The 15,853-nt window shown below is 31.6% G+C and overlaps 1 long non-coding RNA gene across 2 annotated transcripts in view; it reads right to left on the bottom strand.

Moving 5' to 3' along the window:
- Positions 1-15,853, bottom strand: part of LOC308631121 — a 1,170,527-nt gene that overhangs the window by 603,630 nt on the left and 551,044 nt on the right. The window contains exon 3 of one of the 2 annotated variants that reach the window (XR_014018115.1): positions 11,470-11,558. The exons of the other annotated variant lie outside the window; for it this stretch is intronic. This is a non-coding gene — a long non-coding RNA (uncharacterized lncRNA). Of the gene's footprint in view, positions 1-11,469; positions 11,559-15,853 lie in introns of those variants that run through there. 2 annotated transcript variants of the gene reach the window in all.

The raw sequence follows: 15,853 nt of genomic DNA, 5'->3' as shown, positions 1-15,853 counted from the left end.
TACCTAATTTCTAAAGATTTTGAGTTTTTATGATTATTGAACACTTAGATATATCCTTTTTAATGTGACTCTTCAAATTTTTTTTTTGTTTTTCTTTTGCAATCTGTTGTATTTCTTCTTCTTATAAGCATTTGATTATATGTGAGGAAATTAGGTTTTTTTTTTTTTACCATGTCAGTTTTGCAACATTTAATGTAATCATTTGATGAATAGATTTTTTTGTATTAATATTTTGTAATTCATAAGTTTAAGTCTATTATATTGTATAATTTTGAGAACAAAAAAAACCTATTTTTGTGATATTAGGAACTCAACCAAAATGTCTTAATGCTGAGCATATTCTAAGCTCTGTTTTAAATTTTATTTCCAGATGGGGTTTGCTCAATTTTTCAGTTGGCCTTAAATTTTGAACTTCATGCCTTAGACTCCAGAATAGTAGATATTTCAGGTGTGCACCAGCATATGAACCCTATCTTTTGTATGTAAACTTTAGAGCTTTGTACTTTCTTATATATTTCAGTATTATTTATTAATAAGTTATATTCTGCATTTAATGTCTCAAAATATGTTGTTATGTTTTATGAGTGAAGGGATAAAATAACATTTTTATTATCACACTCTTTTCCCAATATCCTAGCATGTTTTAAGAGTTTTGTTGGTAGTGTTTTCTCTAGTTCCATCATTTATTTTATTATGAGGTTTACCCTGATTGATTTTACTTCATAACATCAATCATGTGGCATCATGGTATTCTGGTCAGCAGTAGCTTTTATGTACAACCATGTATTTAGCAAATATCTTAGCCATGTACTAGTCTATACCATCTAGATTCTGTCATTGCACTCAGAGAATTGGAAAATTGCAGAAGATATTTAGGATCAATTTCCCAGAGTGTATTTCCATAAAGTGAGAAATCATTATATATGTCTATATTTGCAATTACATACTGTATAATTGATATATATTTTTTAATTTTCAAATTTGTTAGTGCTTTTTTAATTGTATCTGCTTTTTTTAAAATTTGTAATGAAGATTGAACCCAGGAGTGCTTAACAATAAAGCCACATCCTCAGTCCTTTTTTTAATATTTTATATAGAGACAGAGTATTGCTGAATTGCTAAGTGCCTCACTAAGTTGATCAGTACAATATATATATAAGACAATATTATATATAATATTGTCTTAGAATTTATGATCCTTTTTTCTTATCCTCCTCAGTCACTGGAACTACAGTTGTCCTTCACTAGACTGGGCTCATTTGCTTTTTAAAATCACCAACATTGATACTGGTAACTCTGTGTTATGTTTATCTTTAATAGCTTCTAATTTTTCTCTTTTGCTTAGAATTTCTTTACTTTTAGTTTTTAAATTTTACTTTTTATTGGGATGGATGATTTGATAATAAATTTAGTCATTTTATGGCTTACTAATTTTTTTGTGTATGTTTTATTTTCACCTCAGGTATAGATGAATTCCAATTTTTCCAGCTGTATGGAGGTCTAAGTGAAACATAATAACCTGTATGGATATTGTTAAAGAAATCGAACCACAATTTTACCCAGTTTTTTGACTGCACTGTATAATCCCAGAGGACATAAAATTAGCATACTACATTGACACAGCCACATTCATGTTTATAGCAGCACAATTCACAATAGCTAAGCTATAAAACCAACCATTCAATGATGAATGGGTCCATTCAATGATGAGAGGATAAAAAACTGTTGCCTATGTACACAGTAAACTATGAATCGGCCATAAAGAAGAATGACTTTATGACATTTGCCAGGAAATGAATGAATCTGGAGATTTCATGCTAAGAAAAACAAACCATTTCTTTAAGACCAAAAGTTGAAAGTTATTGCTGATATGTGAAATCTAAAGGTCATAAAGTGGGGAAGGGTAAGAAAAAAAGATCAGTAGATTGCACAAAGGTAAACAAAAAATAAATAAATGAATAAATAAATAACTAAAAGGGACAAGGATAAAAATATAAAAGATATATATCTGTAAGTGAATCCTACCATCATAACCACCAACAAGAACAGGATTTTAATTAGGATAAGATATATCCCATGCTTGCATAATGCCATAAAAATCGATTTTACTGTCAGGTAGAACTAGAAAGAATAAATAAAATAAAAAAAAAATATTTGTTTTAAGAGCTATACATATATTCTATTATAAATAACATACAATAAAAACATCGATCAGCATTTGTATATATGTAATTTTGTATGTTAAAAAATATTAAAATTATAAAAAGGAAAATTCAAACAGGATTGTTGTTACTATTTTTTATATTAATAACATACATAAAAACCATAAAATGTTTGAACTTAAATAAGCTATTAAATATTTCCATTAACTGGTCTGTTAACCTTGTTACATTTCAAAATTTCTCTTATACCATTGATATTGGAATTATTAGAGATCTCAATACACATTCAGAATAGCCAGCTCTATCAGAGAAATAACAAATAAGATTCTACACATTAATAAATCTTTGATTAGTGGTTGTACAATTAAAATTTGAGGATTCCCTTTTTTAATTGCCATGATTTTCTCATCTGAAAAATATATATAATTTAGATGAAGATATAAAAAAATTACAATATATATATATTTGTGATAATGCCTGTGTTTTATATTGTGTTTCATACATGTGGAGTATGTATACTTTTTTGAACTTAAATCACTTTTTCTGCAGAAGTAGATAATAGTTTCATTGTGTTCCAAAATACTACCTACATGACAGTCTACTAACACTCATTTCAACTTTAATTACATTACAGACTGTGCAAATGTTCATGTGGTCAATGTGTTATTTATTTACCTATTCTTACTTTAGGAACTGTTAACATTTATGGATATAGCCATTGATTTTACTGAAGAGGAGTGGGAATGCCTTCAGCCTGCTCAGAAAAATTTATATCGAGATGTGATGCTAGAGAATTATAGAAACTTTGCCTTTCTTGGTAAGCTTAATTTCCCTTTAAAATTATTAACTAGTAATTATTATTTAATTTATTTCTGTTGCAGGGTATCTTCTGGGAACTTCTCTATAAGAATGAGTTTCAGATTTGTGTTTCAAAGAAAAAGGGCATTTTTTAGTACAGATATTTTACACTCTCTCTCTCTCTCTCTCTCTATATATATATATATATATATATATATATATATATATATATATATATATAATTTTACTCTTTAATCTGTCTCTTTCTTTGTGTTACACATCCTTCACTTTATATAAGTAGTACCTAGTATAATTTAGTGATGTAAACTAGTGTAGACTACACATAGCAGGGGACAAAGTTGAGTCATTCAAATGTCAAGGAGAAAACCAAACTAAAAAAATGTTGAAAGAGTAGTTATCCAGCAGAAGAAATTTTCAGAAGCTTAGGTTTATTTATTTATTTTGATTGTAATCATTGAACACATACTGCCCTATATTTATCACATTTTCAAATTCCTCTTTTCTTCTTTAGTGATGTCCCAGTTTTTTCAGATTAACCATCAAAACTTACCTTTTGTTGTGAGGGCCAGCATGATCTGTTTCAAATCTTCTTGTGAAGAAACCTTTAAAGAAGCAAACAGAAGAGACAGACGCACAAAGAGTGAAATGAAAAAAAAAAAGGGGCCACCCCTCTTAATATCTGCACATATAATACCGCAAAATTACATAGCTTCTGATACCATGACTACATTCTAACTCAGTGTTTTTTTTAACCCCAAGTGCTAGCTAATGAAGATTAGGTACAGTTAATACAAATATAAAACCCCTTCTTCCTAAGGACATTACCACAGAAACTAGATAGTGTACGTGTAGAGCTGTCTTAATAGTTTCAGGGAAAAACTGCTGAGCATTACAATTTTGGAACTCAGGGTGCCAGTTACAATCACTCCCACACTTGTCTATTCCAAGGTCAGAATACCTAATACCTCCCCTTTTTTTAAAGGCCTTTTGAATAAATAATATTACTTATCTCCTTAATGCTGATGGGGGCAAAAAATAGGGCAGGCATAGACAACAGCAAGTTCCAACATCAGTAAATATCCACCTATGAATATTTTTGACCCAGATTAAATTGTGTAAACATGAAGTAACCAATCCAAAAAGTCCAAAATCCATCATCTTGTTGAACATTATTAATGATATCTTTAAGGTAGTCTAAGTCTTTTGAAATAAAATTACTATTGTAACTTAAATTGAAAGAACACATGTTAATAAACTTCTGATATCCTTTATGATGTAACAATAACAGACAATCAGTTGCCGCATGATTGTAAAGTATGTCTTGACAATGTTGTTTTTGTTTTTCATTAAGTATATTTACATCCATGGAGGCATGACTAATACTGTTTATGAGAGCATAGGCGAGTTTCATAGAAGTTTTATAAGCCCGTAGAGCTAGTCCAGGTAAACCCACTAAGGACAATGTCAAAGCATTAAATTCTGCCTTAGAGAAAATCTTCAATGAATCATCACAGTTTTTATCAAGAGGCATAGACCTTTTATGAATAAATTGCACAGGATGGTGACCTATTAAATACTATGTGGATGGTAAGGACACATTTTTCTGCTAAGACAACAATGAATACCATGATACATTTTTGCAGGTATGTAACAATTTTATGCAAGCAAGTCAGGATATTGTAATGGGATCTAGAAGTCCAGGATCTGACAGTACTTAATTTCCCAGAGCTGGTGTACAAAAACCGAGCAAAATTGTTATTAAGACCAAAGCATTTACAGAGTTTTGTATGAATATAGCAATCAAAGTAGTAACAAAGTTATCTAGAATACATTCTAACCTCATTTTAGCCTGTTGAGCTGAGGCTGTTAATGGTTTTATATCACCCCAAGTAACTAGAATTAAAGTACCTTGGGATCCTCTTTTAATGCTTCTCCTCTTTTGAGGAGAATGATTATTCTCTTGTTTGGATGAACTCTTATCTTCCAAGGTTAAATGAAACTTAGAAATCAGCTTGTGCAGTTCCTGATGTACATTTATAATTGCTATTTTTCATGCATGAAGCTAGAGTCCAAACAGGACATGTTGGCATAAGTGTAGCAGTCTATGCTTTTCCCCACATGATCTAAGGCATAGGATCTTGTCATGGTGGTCAGGTGGAACCTCATATATTACATAATTTTTTTGTTAATGGCTGTTTGAGAATAAAATGTCTATTCAATGCAGATGACCAATTGTGAGTATTAACTTTATGTTGTATATTGAGCACATTAACTGTAAATAAAACAATATTTAATGCATTTAATATAAGAGAGGCTATATCTTTGTTTCTGTTTTAAAAGGCAAGTATTAGGATACAAGTTGATCACTCAACAAAAGCTAATCCAAAAGAATTATAAGAAATTTCATGATTTAAAACTATATCTCATTGATTAAAATTTGTGCAAAAGAATGAGATGTAAAGGCAGGAGCATAATCCATCTTTAAACAAATAGGGCCTATAGGAGCAGATTCTGCTTGGTTTATTTCCATGCTCTCTGCTGGAACTGACTTGATATTTTCTTGTTTTAGATTCAATTCTGTCAGTAAATTTTTTATTTTGTTTTGTGTTTTGCAATAATGCATTAGTAATCATAAATATTTTGAAGTGAATAAATCATTATATTTCTAGTGTGTATTTTTTAAATATTTTTTATTTTATTTAATTTTGATTAGTGTTTTAATATCTGGATCATTTTTTTATTGTGGCATGCTTGTATTCTTTTCACACACTATATATTGTCTTTCACTATAATATCAACCCAACACAAAACACAGTGTGTGTGTGTATGTGTATATATAGTATATATATACACACTATGCATATATACTGTGTGTGTGTGTATGTGTATATAATCCCACTTCTCTTTATATATCCTATAGGTTTTTAATTTTTACAGTGTTTTACAACTTGCTTAGACTTGTCTTAAACTTGGTACTGCTTGATAAGCCTCTCCCATATTGGAAGAATTTCAGATTTGCACACTAGGAATGCCCCTCTCATTTTTTCTTAAAGAATTATTCTCATAAACATTGTGCTCATTGATGTTAATATTTTTCTATTTGACTCCCTGAACTTTTTAAAAATAGTTATTTAGTGTTCTTTGAGTACTTCATAAGTATCAGTATCCTAATGTTAAATTCTTAATGTTTTTTATTTCTTTTTTTTTTTTTTCATTTGGATTTATCCATGCTTCTATTTGTTTATATTTGCTGTATTATTTTTTATTTGTTCATTAAAGGAGCCATCAGTAGATTATATAGTCCATTTTCAGAAAAAAAAAGTATAAAAACTTTTAAATAATAAAAATAGGCAAGAACAGTGCTGCATCCTTCTAATATTTGCTAATTGGGAGGCCATGCAAAAGTACTTCATGTTTAAGAGAAGCCACAGAAATTTAGAAACAGCATGGCTCTAACAATTTTTAAAAGACTTTTGTTGTTGTTCGTGATATAGAATTTTTGGGGTAATCTGTAGCATTACACATGAAACATTAAACGTTGGATGACCTAAAGATCCAGAATTGTCAGTACTAAATATGTATCCATGAACAATTAAATCAGAAAATTGAAGAGATACCTCTGCTTTTGTGTTTAGTGCAAACATTTTTCTCATTATTAAAGCTAGGGACTCAATGTGTGTGCCAACCAATGTCAAATGTGTAAAAATATGTACTTATATACTATTATTATTTAGTTACAAAATATTTTGTCTCTTAAAGTCTTATAAGAAATATATGCAGGACTTTGAATTAAGTGAAAGGTGGCAGGCAGGTATTAAGTTGTAGGAGCATTTGATTCACATGTGGAAGTCAGAAATTCAGTGAGCAAAATTTTGCTCACCAGGTACTGTGTTTTGTGTAGGGTTGATATTATAGTCAAAGTCTCCATATTTTTATTTTATTGAGCATAATAGGTTCAAGAGTTGTATTTTACCACATAGTGAGTGTATTATGTTCTTCATAAATACTAGTAGAAGGAATACGATACCCTTTAAGAACAAAATTGATAATTATATGAAATAATGATTGTGTTAATGCATTCTATTTAGTCATTTTACCTTGTATATATAGTATAAAATACCATGATATATTTATAAAAAAACAAAGTTGTATTTGTCAATAAAGATAATTCTCATATCACACCAATAAAAATATAAAAGTCAATTTATTATACTTGATTGTCATGTGTTGAATTCATCAAAATATTATGTCCATACACTATGCAACATTTTTATAGTCTTTTAAAATGTTTTATGAAAAATTTTATAGACATATATGTGTATATTTCTTAGTAAATTTTTGTTCATATTTCTTGTTAAGAGTCCATTGCCTTTTGACCCTTGTTGAATATTTATGGTATTATCACTCAAAATGTACTAATTATTTTCATGTCTCTATGTCATGGTAGACAAAAACCATTTTTTGGACACTCTTTGAAAAAGCCAGAACGTTTGTATATGTTTTACATTTCTCTTTTTCTACTGACAGTAAAGGCAGCTGGTAGATATTTCCTAAATACACAATTCTCTCTTATAAAGGACAAAAGTCTGTTAATGATACTTTTCTAAATTTCATTATATTACTCTACTTAATGATGTACTCCTCTTGGATACTGTGGTCTCCACAAGAATTTGGGTAATATTCTCAAGGTATTTTTTCTGAACATTTTTATTGAACTAATATATTTTTTTGGATTTATGGTGACTTTTAACTTACTAATCTGCTACACTCCTGATGTACTTATTTTACCTTAATTACATGTTTTGTATGCCAAATATATATTTACCTAGTCTAATAGGTATTGTTTTTTATTTTTTTATTTCAGCCATGAATCCTAATCATACCCAAGAATATTCACCAGAAAAGTGCCTAAAACATATATTTCATGAAGTGATAAGTGCAAAATATACAATTTGTGATTTTGACTATTTACCACAAAAGAAAATATGGAAAACCTCAAGTGAGAGTGAACACCAGAAATCATATAAAAAAATCAGGCCTTGTTCACCACCACAGAATTTATACTGGAGAGAAGCCTTACAAATATAAAAAAAGTTGGAAAGCTGTTAGTAAAAAAAAAGGTCTTATATACCAAAGAGGAACCCACAATGAAGAGAAGCTCTACAAATGTAATGAATGTGCCAGAGCTTTTGGTAACAAATCACAAATTACTTGCCACAGAAGAACTCACACTGGAGAGAATCCCTACAAATGTAAACATTGTGGCAATGTTTTTGGTAACAAATCAAACCTTATTTGCTACAGCAGTACTCACACTGGAGAGAAGCCCTACAAATGTAAAGATTGTGGCAAAGCTTTTGCTCAAAAATCAGACCTTATTTGCCACAGTAGAACACACACTGGAGAGAATCCCTACAAATGTGAAGATTGTGGCAAAGCTTTTGGTCAAAAATCAAACCTTATTCGCCACAGGAGAACTCACACTGGAGAGAAGCCTTACAAATGTAAAGATTGTGGCAAAGCTTTTGTTCAAAAATCAGACCTTATTTACTACAGAAGAAATCACACTGGAGAGAAGCCCTACAAATGTAAAGATTGTGGCAAAGCTTTTGGTAAAAAATCACACATTATTCGCCACAGAAGAACTCACACTGGAGAGAAGCCTTACAAATGTAAAGATTGTGGCAAAGCTTTTGTTCAAAAATCAGGCCTTATTTGCCACAGGATAACACACACTGGAGAGAAGCCCTACAAATGTAAAGATTGTGGCAAAGCTTTTGGTCAAAAATCAAACCTTATTCGCCACCGGAGAACTCACACTGGAGAGAAGCCTTACAAATGTATAGATTGTGGCAAAGCTTTTGTTCAAAAATCAGGCCTTATTTACCACAGCAGAAACCACACTGGAGAGAAGCCCTACAAATGTAAAGATTGTGGCAAAGCTTTTGGTAAAAAATCAAACCTTATTCGCCACAGAAGAACTCACACTGGAGGGAAGCCTTACAAATGTAAAGATTGTGGAAAAGCTTTTGGTAAAAAATCAGACCTTATTTGCCACAGCAGAACACACACTGGAGAGAAGCCCTACAAATGTAAAGATTGTGGCAAAGCTTATGGTCAAAAATCAAACCTTATTCGCCACAGCAGAACTCACACTGGAGAGAAGCCTTACAAGTGTAAAGATTGTGGCAAAGCTTTTGTTCAAAAATCAGGCCTTATTTGCCACAGGAGAACACACACTGGAGAGAAGCCCTACAAATGTAAAGATTGTGTCAAAGCTTTTGGTAAAAAATCAAACCTTATTCGCCACAGGATAACTCACACTGGAGAGAAGCTTTACAAATGTAAAGATTGTGGCAAAGCTTTTGTTCAAAAATCAAGCCTTATTTACCACAGCAGAAACCACACTGGAGAGAAGCCCTACAAATGTAAAGATTGTGGCAAAGCTTTTGGTAAAAAATCAAACCTTATTCGCCACAGGAGAACTCACACTAGAGGGAAGCCTTACAAATGTAAAGATTGTGGAAAAGCTTTTGGTAAAAAGTCAGACCTTATTTGCCACAGCAGAACACACACTGGAGAGAAGCCCTACAAATGTAAAGATTGTGGCAAAGCTTATGGTCAAAAATCAAACCTTATTCGCCACAGTAGAACTCACACTGGAGAGAAGCCTTACAAATGTAAAGATTGTGGCAAATTTTTTGTTCAAAAATCAGGCCTTATTTGCCACAAGAGAACTCACACTGGTGAGAAGCCCTACAAATGTAAAGAATGTGGCAAAGTTTTTGGTTACAAATCAAACCTTATTCACCACAGCAGTACTCACACTGGAGAGAAGCCCTACAAATGTAAAGATTGTGGCAAAGCTTTTGCTCAAAAATCAGACCTTATTTGCCACAGCAAAACTCACACTGGAGGGAAGCCTTACAAATGTAAAGATTGTGGAAAAGCTTTTGGTAAAAAATCAGACTTTATTTGCCACAGTAGAACACACACTGGAGAGAAGCCCTACAAATGTAAAGATTGTGTCAAAGCTTTTGGTAAAAAATCACACATTATTTGCCACAGCAGAACTCACACTGGAGAGAAGCCTTACAAATGTAAAGATTGTGGCAAAGCTTTTGTTCAAAAATCAGGCCTTATTTACCACAGCAGAAACCACACTGGAGAGAAGCCCTACAAATGTAAAGATTGTGGCAAAGCTTTTGGTAAAAAATCAAACCTTATTCGCCACAGAAGAACTCACACTGGAGAGAAGCCTTACAAATGTAAAGATTGTGGCAAAGCTTTTGTTCAAAAATCAGACCTTATTTACCACAGCAGAAATCACACCGGAGAGAAGCCCTACAAATGTAAAGAATGTGGCAAAGCTTTTGGTAAAAATTCAAACCTTATTCGCCACAGAAGAAATCACAGTGGAGATAAGCCCTGAAAACATAAAGAATGTGGCAAAGCTTTTGGTAAAATATCAGACCTTATTTACCACAGCAGAACACACACTGGAGAGAAGCCCTACAAATGTAAAGATTCTGGCAAAGCTTTTGCTTGAAAATCAGATCTTATTTGCCACAGATCTCACACTGGAGAGAAATCTTACAAATGTAAAGATTGTGGCAAAGCTTTTGTTCAAAACTCAGGCCTTATTTACCACAGAAGAAATCACACTGGAGAGAAGCCCTAGAAATGTAAAGATTGTGTCAAAGCTTTTGGTCAATAATCAGACCTTATTAACCAAAGGAGAACTCACACTGGAGAGAAGCCTTACAAATGTAAAGATTGTGGCAAAGCTTTTGGTCGAAAATCAGACCTTATTCACCAAAGGAGAATTCACAGTGGGGAGAATCCATACAAATGTGCAGAATGTGGCAAAACCTTTGGTCACAAATCATACCTTATTTGCCACAGGAGAACTCACAGTGGAGAGCAGCCCTACAAATGTACAGAATTTTGCAAAGCGTTTGGTGACAAATCAGACCTTGTTCACCATAGTAGAAATCACAGTGGAGATAAGCCCTGAAAACATAAAGAATGTGGCAAAGCTTTTGGTCCAAAAATAGACTATAGTCACCACAGAAGAACTCACTGGAGAAAAGCCCTACAAATGTAAAGAATGTGGCAAAGCTTTTACTCAATAAACATTCTTTATTTGCCACAGAGAACTCACACTAGAGAGAAGTCTTATAAATGTAAAGAATGTGGCAAAGCGTTCAGTCAAAAATCACAACTTGTTTGCCACAACAGAACTCACATTAGAGAGAAGCCTCACAAGTGTAAAGTATGTGACAAAGTTTTTACTCAAATATTACACCTTATATGCCACAGAGAATTTATACAGGAGAGAAGCCTTAAAAATATAAGGAATGTGCAAAGCTTTTAGCAAAAAACAGGCCTTATTTGCCACAACAGAACTCACAATGGATAATAGCCCTACAAATGTGAATAATGTGGAAAATCTTTTAATAAAAAATAAATCATGGGCTGGGGATGTGGCTCAAGCAGTAGCGCCCTCGCCTGGCATGCGTGCGGCCCGGGTTCGATCCTAAGCACCACATACAAAGATGTTGTGTCCGCCGAGAACTAAAAAATAAATATTAAAAATTCTCTCTCTCTCTCTCTCTCTCCCCTTTCTCACTCTCTCTTTAAAAAAATTAAAAAATAAATAAAAAAATAAAATAAAACTTTATTTACCACAGCAGAAGACATCCTGGTGAATGTGAAATGTGAATAAAGTGATAATACTTTTAAAGAAAGACTAAACTTTGGGGCTGGGTTTGTTGTTCAGTGGTAGAGTTCTAGCCTTGCATGTCTAAGATCCTGGGTTTGATCCTCAGCACCACATAAATATAAATAAGTTAAATAAAGGTATTGTGTCCAACCACAACTAAAAAATAAACATTAAAAAAAGAAAGACTAAACCTTATTAACAACAGAATTTGTACAGAAAACAACCCCTACAAATTGAAACAATGCAGCAAAGCTTTTAATAAGAAATCAATTCTTTTCACCACTAGGCTACTTATTCTGTAAAGAAAACATATATATGTGGAGAATGTAGACACATTTTAAATTATATATCATATATTACTAGACATCAGAGAAAACACACTGGAGATAAGCTCTACAAATTAGACCATTGTACCATTGCTCTAAGAAAGGGACAACATTTAATCCTCACCACAATAACCATAGCATAGAGAAAGTTTTGAAATGTGAAAATTGACAATGTGACAACGCCTCCAAAATTTATTCACCAGTACTCAGCACCTGTGGGTACATACTGGTTAGAGAAAATACAAATGGAAAAAAAATTGTTAGCCACATGTTTCTGCTTATTTTGTGCCCTGAAACCCTAAAAAGTTAAATAATATTTCCAAAATGTATTTAAATTTTAAATTCATTGAACATCTGAAAACTCATACTAGTAGTGAACATTGAACAGATTTTATCCAAAATGTGTGCCTTATATAGCAATGAAATATTTATAATAAATGTGAGAGTATAGTAAAGCTATTGTCTATATATTACACCTTTCTGTATATGAGGATCAGTAAAATAAAGAACTCATTTAAGTGTAGAAAACAAGTAGTTGTCTTTAACTTTTGCTTAAATTTATTAAGCATTATCAAGTTAGTTTTTAGAAATATCAGTCATAAATATCATACATGAATAGTGAATAAACCTCATCTTTGAAAGTATATAATGGTTTTTCTAAATCAAAAATTACTATTTTCACTTTTGAATACTGAGAAAGAAATTATATGAAATTTATTTTTGATGTTTATTACTGAAGTGTAATATTTTAAACTTTATTTTTTTTTGTATTTCTGTTTATATTTAGGTATTTTTATACACTCAGCCACATCACTATGTCCTCTCTCCACTTTTTCAAATTTTGAGACTATCTTGCTATGTTGCTTGAAACCACAGTAAGTTGCTGAGGCTGAATTTAAACTTCTGAAACTACTCAGCTTCCCAATTTGCTTGGATTAGAAGCATGGACCATCATGCCAGGTTTTCAGTGCATTATTTTGTACCTATATTTACCTTATGTATGAAATATGTCTTTATAACTGAATATTTGTTTATATGTTAACACTCATGTATTGCATCCTGTTAAATGAAAGACATCATACTGTTCCACTTGACTAGATGTTCTATGTAACAGTAAAACATACTGTTGAGTAAATAATACTCTAGCATCTATTAATATTTTTATACATTTTAATCAAATTTAATGTGGAATACAATTTGCATAAGTCAGATCATTATTTTTTTTCTGTTTGTATTTATGGTGAAATTAAGAGTTATAAGAAGAATATAGATATAGGAAAATAAGCCCCACAATTTCATATCTTGATTTATAAATTTCAAAATTTTAACTTTTTAACATTTTAAAATTTCCTAGTGATTTTAATAGACTGAATTTCCAGAAACCTAAAGGTAGCTCTTACAGGAGAGAAGAGCTTTATCTTTCTTGTGTGCATAATGGCCTTCTAGACTTCATCCTCATTGGAGACATTTCATTTTTCTGTGAATGAGGTAAATGATCAGTGTTTTCATGTACATTAGTAAATTCTGACATCCTTGTTATTCTATAGGTAGTGTTATTTCAGGGCAGAAATTAGAGAAATGAATGTGGAGTCTACGTTGAGTGAGTCCTTATACTTATGACAAAATAATCAATGAGCTATATTTTATAGTCTCATTTTCTGAGGACCAAGTAGTAAGAGGTAAACTGAGAAGGTTGTATGTAGAGATTAAGTTTCTTATCATAAAATGTTGGCTTTTAAGATACAACTGGGTAAAAGTTTCTTATACACAGAATCCATACAAAAATCATATTGAATATCATTCACAATTTTATTAACATTACATATAATTCATGAAGAACTGAGTTTACAGCAATATATGCCTAAGAACAAGGTCTGAGGACATTGTACACTCTCCAATATAGACCTATTTATACTAATTTAATTATACATGAAAGTACACTAAATGAGAAGAAAAATCAGTTGCACCAAAACACAACAATATCTAAAAACTTGTAAAGACTTAAGCAAGAGACCAATAGTGGATGAAGTGTGGTTTCCAAATGCTGGGGAAAAATGGACATATAATCAGTTAAAGGTAATTGAAGAAAGATAAGTTATCCACTTTGAGCTACAAGAGCATTTGAAAGAAAAAGAGTCACAAATTAAGCAAAGATTATTCACTTCCATTTGTATGCTTTGTAATATTTTCCAAAAGTTTTCTGCATATTTTATTGCAGTCAAATTGGGAAACAATCCAGAAAGTTAAAAAAGACAAGTATTGCTCCTCTGGTATTAAAAGCAAGAAAAGGAATAGAGAGAGGTTTATTGAGCTAGAAAAATTTACTAGTTAGTGTTGAAAAAATAACTGAGATTACCAGAATCTAAGCATAATGTATTGCATACATCCCTAGCTACACAGGGCAGTTTTTCTTAACAAAGACTTGTTCACGTATGTACACTTAACGAACATTGCTGTTTTTAGTCAGTCTTATTCATTAATAACAGTGGTGTAACTTTCAACAGTTTCCTGCCACAAAAATACACAATTTCAGAAATCTTCTAGTCCATCCTCTATATATTCTGTCACAATATTCACCAGGACAAGATAATATAAACATTTTGTCAGTCCCATCAAGGCATTCACTTCTATTAATTTTAAGGCCAAACATATACTGCATAGAAAAGTATGATACATGAAACAACATAATTTTACTTAGTAAATTTTTTTTTTCATGAAAAATATATCCCAACTTCTTTTGTCTTGGGATTACAATAGAAAAATATGAGGTAATTATACTGTGTATTATGACCTTAGGCTATGAGCCTTAAAATTACCTTAAAATAACAAAGAATATTGATGTTTACTTTTAAATATAGTTTTTATATTTCAAATATTCAAAGTCTAAAACAATCAATGATACAAAAACAACTGCAGTTTGATGTCTCATCATGACATTTCAATACCTGCTGTAGATTGATTGCCTGTGGCTTCCACTTTTAATTTAAAAAATAATAATTTTCCCATACAATTTGGATGAAGTAGAGGACAAAAATCTCCTGCATTGTTTTCCTGGGCAAGCCATCATACTTGAAACAACTGAACCCCAAATCAAAATATGTTTATTCTACATTCTAAATATATCCGTTATTAACTCATCTAGCATAAAACAAATCCACTTTTTTCTGGTTGAATATCTTGAGCTCAAAGATATGGAACCTGGGAGCTAAAAGAAGTATGGCATAATGAGGTCATTTTTTGCATAAGGCAAATCACACTTTTTGTATTTGATTTTTCTGCCTGTGAAGATCTACATTTCTCTTCGTAAAATGGTATTATGATTGATGGTGACTTGTGTGATTACACGAGGCTTAAAATGTGTGTTTGAGTCCTTTCACCAGTAAAAAATACTATAATTTGTACTCTACTAGGAGACTCAAAATGGTGCTAGAAAAACCTATTTTTTTTTTATTCTGCCTCTTTATTCATGGTTTTCTAATGGTTTTGATCAAGTCAGTTCAGACCGTTTCTGATTATTGGGTGTCATCAAGATGTAAATTCCCTCTATAATCATTAGCAATGAGACAATTCTTCACATTACAAATAAAAACATTCTCATGGAGTCTTGCTGTATTCTAAGGAACCACACTAGCTTTTGCTTTACTAAACAAAATAAATTCCACATATTTCAGTCCCAAAGTAAATGGCAATACACTAACCTAAGCACCATGAGGAATATAAGAAATACAAGATATCACTTTTGAAATATAAAAACAAATAAGAATCAGAAATGCTAAGCCATTACCATCTATACTATACCAGAGCTTTTAAAATGTAAACTT

This window comes from Spermophilus citellus (assembly GCF_964194105.1).
Source record: "Spermophilus citellus genome assembly, chromosome: 11".
Lineage (NCBI taxonomy): Eukaryota > Metazoa > Chordata > Mammalia > Rodentia > Sciuridae > Spermophilus > Spermophilus citellus.
The sequence above is the reverse complement of the archived record's forward strand: the minus strand, read 5'-3'. Positions and strand labels throughout refer to the sequence as shown.